General features: G+C 29.8%; 1 pseudogene; it reads left to right on the top strand.

Moving 5' to 3' along the window:
* The first annotated feature begins 1,144 nt into the window (after window positions 1-1,144).
* Window positions 1,145-9,485, top strand: part of LOC137657496 (probable glutamate receptor) — a 32,679-nt pseudogene continuing 24,338 nt past the window's right edge.

Raw genomic sequence — 9,485 nt, 5'->3', positions numbered from 1 at the left:
CTCAAGCAAGAAAATTCTAATCCATGACAGTGGAAGACCATGGTGCGGAGGCTTAAGCACTACCCAAGATTAGAGGACGATGGGTTGGTTTTGAAGCTCTTAACTTCCAAAATTATAAAACGATTATAGGAATTAGAGTGACTAATAGAAAAAAAAAACGTGAATGATTTCCTCTTCAGTTTGTACAGTAGATTATTCTACCTGAATAAAAATCTTTTGTACTTATTGTCTGTCCCATTTACAGTATGGAAGGGTTATGAGATTTCCTAGATTTTCTAATAAATTAGATATAGATGATAAACTTACGTGGATTTTTCCTTCTATCATGAAACATAAAACGAAACATCATGAGAGCCCTCTATTCAAAAAATTAAACCAAAAATTAAACAGAAAATAATGGTAAGAGTTGATTTATATCAACAATTTCTCTAGTTTTTTAAAAAAAATTCTATCTATCTACTTTCTATTAGCTTGAAAAAACACCTAAGAAGATGTACTGGCAATAAAGTGTCTCATTGAAAGTAAAAGACATGGCTTCCTCTTCCTACCAAAAAAAGCTTTACAAAAAGGCGTAATCTTATGTTGAAAACAAATAAAAGAAAAAACATAATTTCACATCCTGCTTGTCTTTAATTTGAAAACAAAAAAAAAATAAAAAAAAAATAACGTGCCTCCTACTAACACAGCTTAAGCAGCTTTTCTTTATATTTATGATAAGAATTTAAAAAACTGGTCGAATAAATACATTATATACCTTAGTCTGTACGATACTTATATGACATAGTTTTCTATTATGACTTGGGTTACCAGCGCTAGTAATCTACTTGGATTGTAACTTTATTTCGTCTATTTGTCTATGTTTTTATCTTCTTTTCTGTTGTTTTAAAACCTACAAAACATATGCATAAGTCTTTTTCTTTTCACAGAATGCTGTTCAAGAAATTTGTTCATATGCTGCTGGTGTTCTTCGTCAACTACGTTACATCAAAAACTGATGTAATAACAACAAAAAATCTGCAAAATCAGAAGGAATTTCATGTAGCAAGAAAGGATAGTGATTCTGTATCTATGGCTGCCGATTACATGACTCTTTTTTCGCATGGAAATCATTCAATGTTTCTGAATGCCTATGATTTTTTTATCTATGGTGACCAAATCATTGTGGGAATTGTTGAATATCGAGACCTCCAGATGCAATTTCATGATTGCAACAATGGACAGTGATAATTCAATAGTTATCAACATTTTAAGGTACAGTTGTAAATCATTGTTATTTTTGTGAATTGTAATAATCTTTTTTTTTAATGTTCAAGGACGCATATTATGTTATATATATATATATATATATATATATATATATATATATATATATATATATATATATATATATATGCACACATATATATATATATATATATGTATATATATATATATATATATATATATATATATATATATATATATATATATATATATATATATATATATATATGTATATATACATATACATATATATATATATATATATATATATATATATATATATATATATATACATATATATATATGTATATATATGTATATATATATATATATATATATATATATATATATATATATGTATATATATATATATATATATATATATATATATATATATATATATATATATATATTTCGAAAAAACAATATATTTTATTACTATAACGTGTGGATTCATTTAAAGACATCGGGATCAGAGTTTCTAGACGAAATCTTTCAGACACAATAGCATCTGACCAGCTGGGTTTCGAAATATGGTCCAGGATGCCTGTATGACAGTTACCGTAACATTTAGCTACCAAGAAAGACATTAATGTATTAAAATATATGGGTTATTTAAAATATGAAAAGTCACGGTTAAATGTGCAAAATTTATCATATAATGTATATATATATATATATATATATATATATATATATATATATATATATATATATATATATATATATATACATGTGTGTGTCTGTGTGTGTGTTTGTGTGTGTGTATTCTGTAAATATATATATATATATATATATATATATATATATATATATATATATATATATATATATATATACACATATATATATATATATATATATATATATATATATGTATATAAATATATATGTATATATATATATATATATATATATACATACATATATATATATATATATACATATATATATATATATATTTATGTATATATATATCTATATATACGCATATATATAAATATATATATATATATATATATATATATATATATATATATATATATATATATATATATATGTGTATATATATATATATATACATATATATATATATATATATAAATATATATAAATATATATATATATATATATATATATATATATATATATATATATATATATATATATATATATATATATATTCTTATTTTCTATAGGTTACGAAATTACAGAAGAGCAATTCTATTAGTAAATTTTCATAGTGTGCCTCCATCGATAATTTACAATATAATCTCAAATTACTATTAGTTTATTTGTGATGTAATGACCCCGTATTTTCATTATCAACGGAAAATAAGTTTTTCTCAAGAAATCCTGAAAAAAGAATCACATTTTTCCAATTTCATAACCCTTTTACCCCCAAGGTATTTTGAACTTTCAAGCACATTTTGCTATATATTGTTTATGATAGTATATAAGGAAAATTATATGAATTTTTTATAAGATCTTTGAAAGATTATGCATTGGAGATTAGTGCTACCATAATCTAACACAGGAAGAAGCCATTTTTCCAATAACATGAAGGCACTGTACGTCCCAAGTCTCCACTTGTTCCCTCAAGCATTAGTTTAAATGGGCAAATATCCTAAAACTAAATCAGGTACCACTTTCCACGAAATCTTAAAATGTCCTACTTCCTGGAATCCTGTCTAAAGGAAAAGAAGATTTTGCCTCAGTGAGTCCCAAATAGCTTTTCTCGCATAGAGGATTAGTCCATGTTTGGTTTGGAAGCAAATTAGTTCTTTCCAGCTGAGAGCCATGCAATACTAACAATCAACAAAACATTTTTATAAAGAAAGAGCTGGTTATTAACCTTTAATTATTAGGAATAGATGAAATTGTTCTGTTCTTCGTTATTCCAACCAAAAGTTCTTTCTCTGGAGAGTGAGGTAAATCTATTTTCAAGATGGTTAACAATGAAAAGATATACGCTGCATCACAACTATGTCATATAGTATTGATATTGACTAATCACATGTGACCTAGTGTTAACTCACTGCTGGGAGAAATGTTTTTTTTTTCCCTTTCAAAAAAGGCTAAATACCTATTTGCCGGGTATTTATAAGTCGAATTACCCACCTCAACGAACTCTGAGAAATTATATCACTTAACAGTAGGTCTGATATCCAAATGATTGTTTGAAGTTTTTATCATACTGTCCTAAATGTGGAGAATGATTAACTCGTTACTTGTCTATGAGTTTGTAACAATTCTCATCATAGATTATTGTATTAATCATATGATTACATAACCTGCTTTATAAACTTTAGTGGCTATAGCTACCCTTGGTAGCTAAGGTTACGAGAATTCGCGTCAAGCATACCACATAAATTTATGTCTATTGTTCAATGATATATTTTCAAAGAAAAATATAACATAGGTTCATAGGCGCACACACACATTATCACACAGTTTTTATCTCTTAACAGATTTTGTTACTAATCCTTTTCTTCCACATTATGATCTATCTAGTGATAAAAGTGATTCTCACTGCTTTATTTTAAAAAATACTTTATAGTTTAAGTGTTTTGTATCAATCTATCACATCAAAGACGTTTTCCTTTGCAGACGAAGTTTCACTTCAAGCGTACCTGTAGTAATCCTTGACTTGAATTCGAGGAGTCAGACTCCTTCTGAACATCTACTATGGGATGCTTGGGCAATGTCTACTTTGACCTGTCGCACCTTGATGATTGACCTCACCTTCGACGGTGACCTTCAGATACTGAGGTAAATGTCAATGGGAAATTTCCTCTTTTTCCCTGATGGTCTTCTACTTTGGCATATGATAGATGATGTCAAGCCATCGATGAGACAAAAGATTCAGCCAGACCATTTGCTCAAAATGATTAGTGTGATTATTTCCTATTCTTTTTTAATATGAAAACGATTTCTCTGAATCTACTCTTATAAATATTCATTTTTCAAAATTCAAGAATTCAAATCAAAATTCTTTGTCAAAAAAAAAAAAAAAAAAAAAAAAAAAAAAAAAAAAAAAAAAAAAAAAAAACCTTTTGTGTTTTTAAACGTGAATTGTAATACTATAAATTTGGTTCGTATCTAAACATTTATATAAAAGTTTAAGAAATAAGTTATTTACATATGATACCTGCAACAAACGTTATTGGTTACAAAGGGGTCTCTCTTACAATGTAACCAACATCGGCCGTCTACATGGTAACATATAGAATAAAAAAAAAAGTTGCTGATACATTAGAATTTCATAAATATCATTGAAATTATGTTAACTTTGCATGGTAGCTCTTGTTGTTAGTAGATAAAGTTGCACCATATATAGAAAATCATGGATGAGATCATGGTGAGGGGTAGATGGAGATAGTTTGAGCATGCTTTTACGTACTCCCCAAGAGAGATTAGTTCACCAAAATTTCAACTAAGCTCCCCAAGGCAATAGAAAAGTTGGAGGACCCAGGCCTCTATGGATGACGACTATTAACCGTGAAGTAGATGATGATGCATGGAGAAGTATTGATTTAAAAGCTCAAGATAGAGACGACTGGCAAAATCTAACTGAGTCCCTTTCCTTCAGCAGGCGTGGAAGGAGATGATGATGATGATGATTATGATGATGATGATAGAGAATCAAGATTTACATAAGTGGTTGTAAGTAACGCGATGAAGGAAAAGGTATTAGCTGAAATAACATTTTTGGAAGCCATAGAGAGAATTTAAAGTAAGAATTTGAATATTAGGGTTTTACAAATAGATGTGAACAATCTGAATCGTTTTGTTTTAACGTAGGTCAAAACTATATAGTAAGAGGTTTTGATTGAATATATAAGGTTCGAACTTAATGGAGGGGAAAATGTACAAATGACAGTTGGTAAGAATGTTAGTAAAACACTTACCAAGTGGAAGCAGTTTAACTTTTCCTATATGTGAATGGTGATCTCTATTAGGCAAAAGTAACATTTAAATAGAGAAATGAAACATATATTTAAAATTTAAATCACTTTATGTACAGGTTTTATTTCATTTGTTACGGTAAAATTAAGAATAAGGTATAAATTCCAATAGATGTATTATAGATGTAATAAAATTGTCTAAAGTAAGACTTTGTCAATTATTCATTTAAGTAAATAAAATGTCTTGAATATTACAGAAAAATAAAGTATTCAGCACATACGCTCCATTGTGAAGCTTATTAATAAGAAAATTTGATTCGGTCTCTTCGAATATGAAGCAACCAATCATATTAGTTTTCGATGTAACTTTAATTAATAATGTGAATAGATACTATTTCATTAGATTTTCTTAAATGAGGATGGTCAGTAACCATGAAAATACGAAAAAATATGTGTAAAAGTTCCCTTTGGCATTAGATTTTTATATGAAATTTTATTTGAATGGCTGAAATATTTAAATTTTTATGCATGAGGTCAAAACACACAAACACAAACACACACCCAAACACACACACACACACACATTAATACACATGGCTTTATCTTTTAACAGATTTTATAATTTCTCCTGTTGTCCTAATTACACAACAGCATTCACTACAGCGTGTTTATTTTATTTATTCATTTCTCGAAGTACTTCCTATTACCGTCAGTTTTGCGTGTTGAAGCATAATGTAAGTTTATGGATATGAACTTAATTTCTGAACTGCATAGGTAACCTTTATAATTTTCATAGGCTCTTCTAACCTTATTATTGCTGTCTGTACTGCTTTTATTATCATCATCATTATTACGATGGAAATGATGGCAGTTTTTATTATTATTATTATCATTATTATTATTATTATTATTATTATTATTATTATTATTATTATTATTACTATTATTATTATTATTATTATTATTATTATTATTATTATTATCACAAATTTTCTTCAACACCCTTAACTAATAATAATTTTGAAACCTCCAGAACCTTGGATAAGCAGAAACTCTGGCTTTGGCCGAATGCGAACGTCCTGATGGTAGGAACTGCAGAAGGAGCCGAGTCTGTTACCCAGCATCCAGCCCTGGTCAATAGCATTCAGCCTCTTTATCTTAGACTTGATGAAAAACCAGAGAAGGACAGTATTTTGACGGAGAAACAAATCAAGAGACGGAGCTTAGCTTCGGTTATTTTCAAAGTCTTACGAAACGATTTTGATATTTTCATGGAAAAAGGTAAGATATCAAGCGTCACATAAGTGTTAATTGATTTTTATTCAAGAAGAGATATAATTTTATGTTAAGGAGGAAAGATATCGAGAATTTTAGGAGATTTTTTCTTATTGATATGTGAATATTGTAATAGGGAAAAAATCACAACTGAACATCACCATTTAACAGGAGTTTTTGTTATTCAGGTGGCTATACAGGAAATAGAAATTTTTATATTACTTAGCTACGGAACACCTTTTGTCCTTGGATATTAGAAGTGTCTTTAGAAAGCAAGCGTGATTGAGAAGAATTACACTTTTTATATAACAGTCTAATGCTCAGAAAAGGAAGATTCATTATTTGGAAACAAAAATGTTTAAGTTATAGGACTAATATTTAGGGAGCGACCAAATGAATATGTTAGAATTGAAGTAAAGGTAAGAATTGCGATGTCCATGTCCATATGAGTGACCTTAGAACTTTCATGTATTCTTAAAGTTTTATTGGAAAGGAAAAAGATGAATATTAGAATATATTTTACATACAAAAAGGGTTATCGTGAATCATTTTGATTTATTCGTCCTTTTTATAAATCATTTAGAGAAGCATGTATGAATTATTCTTAACTGAATATTTTCCCTTTCGTGAAATTTGTTCAGAAATATAGTTTCAAATAGGTGTTTCTTTTTGTTTTGGAAATAATGTACAAGCTCCAGGACATAAGTTACTTTCTAAAATGATTTACATTACGATTTATATATACAAACTTGTTATGTTTTTATATAGTTATTTATTAAGGAAATGATCGTATTTTTTGGCACAATAATATTAGAATAATTTTCTCAATTTTCCCATTGAAAATAATCAGTAAATCACATTTCCAAATACCTTCAATTTCAAAATTCTAGTTCTAGTAAACGAAATATCCAACATAAAATACACCACAACTGCTCAAGTAAGATACTCGTCCAATTTTTGTCAAGGCGTAAGATTTTGGTAACTGTGCATGAGTGTGTGATACGAGGCTAAAATGAGTGAGAGTTACGCATGATGCGTGACAGTTGACAGGTATGGCGTTGGCAATGCTCTTAATGTCAGCCTAAGCGTTAATAACAGGCATTGAACCGGCATCAAACTTTTGGTACGGGAGCATACCATCATGGCGGTGGTCGTTAGAGGTCGACTACACAATGACAAGATCACTAAGCCGCTGTTCTTTCACGACGTCATCCTTCATGGACAGCAGCTGCCTCCTTACGAAACGACCTCCTAAATGCATCGGGTGTGAATGTATCCATCCAGACGATATGGAATCGTCTCCATAACGCTGGCCTCTCCTCCAGGTAGGCATGTGTTCGGATTCCACTGACCGAACATCTCAGGAATGTTTGAATTGAAAATATGATCATGTGACGACTGACAATGATTGAGTTCCAGTACTATTCAAAGATGAGTCCAGATATTGTCTGGACTTCACGGACAGGGGGCAACAATTGTGGCGGAGAAAACAACGTCAGTGAACACGACCGTTATGGGGGAGGATCAATTATGGTCTGGGAAAGGATGAGCTGAGACGTAGAACTGTTCTGCAGGTCATGGGGAGAGACACCATGACAGGCGTTAGCTATAGAATGGACATCCTTCATGGGTTGATCCAGACTTTTCTATCGTGCTAGAACAGAAGACAATATTTGAATGGAATGGTCTGCCCGATGGCAGGACCTAAACCCTATTGAGCATACGTGGAACATACTGCAGGCTGCCATTTCCAGTCGTGTAGCAAAGCCCACGACCCCTGAAGAAGTCGGCAATGCCCTTGTGAACAATGAAACATCATTTATTGCAAACATCTAAGTTCTCATAGACCAGATGTAGCCATGTTGTCATTCAACCTCATTGCTGAGGAAATCAAAAGACAACTGCCACTTTACAGTTTATCTTTGTTAATCTCCTTTAAGGTGAAATTGCAATGAAATTGTCAACAACCAATATCAAAAACATTTCATCTTATAATGAATTTCTGAATCATCAAATGAGTTACATCTTATTACAACTTGTTCTATGTTTTCGAATATTCATGGTTGATTTACTGCTTTCAGAACATGTGATCCTTATCGAATTTAGAACAGTATATATATATATATATATATATATATATATATATATATATATATATATATATATATATATATATATATATATATATATATATATATATATATATATATATATATATATATATTTCACTTTTCTAGGAGAGTACGATAAACCTACTTGGCCAAAAGACAGAGACTACATACACTTATACATCCGCTGCTTGTATTGCGTCAAAGGAGAACCGAAGTCTATGCTCGCATTCTCGTGGTCACTGGGATCAGAAATCCGTGTTCGTAGATTATCAAGTAAGTTACCGACGTAGCACAGCAGCAACATTAATTCATTATAATTTTTTTTCTATGAGCCATTGAATATGCTTCTCCATCTTTATAGTATTTACTTTTTTCATAAATGGTCTTCCATCGTCATCAGCCGTAACTATGCCAATGCAGGACAAAGGCCTCAAACATGTCCTTTCGCTCGCATATGTTTATGGTCCTTCTTGGTCAGTCTATGCGTTAAAATTTTCTCAGCTAGTCAATCCATCGTCTTCTCTTTCTTTCATTGCTTCTTTTGCAGTCTCTATGGATATATTTTGCTATTTTAATGTCTATCTATTATTTGTCATTCTCTTCATATGTCATACCCATATTCCTTTCGTTCTCTTACATGTTGTTAGAATGTCCTCTAATTTAGTTTGCCCTCTTATCCATGTTACATTCAATGAATCATTGGGAGGAATTACAAAAGATGATAGAAGATTTTAATAGAGAGCAGAAATGTAAGACAGAAAATGAATATGACTAAATCTAAGATAATATTCAATGAAAATGTAGAGAAGAAAAAATAATGGTTATGGACAAAAGCGCTCTAGCTTGTTAATGAATATATGTACTTAGGACATAGAACACGTGATAAACAAAATAGGATTATAAAGATCAAAAATTTATTTTCACGAGA

Source organism: Palaemon carinicauda, chromosome 18 (genome assembly GCF_036898095.1).
Source record: "Palaemon carinicauda isolate YSFRI2023 chromosome 18, ASM3689809v2, whole genome shotgun sequence".
Classification (NCBI taxonomy): domain Eukaryota; kingdom Metazoa; phylum Arthropoda; class Malacostraca; order Decapoda; family Palaemonidae; genus Palaemon; species Palaemon carinicauda.
This window is presented reverse-complemented; position numbering and strand designations above follow the sequence as displayed.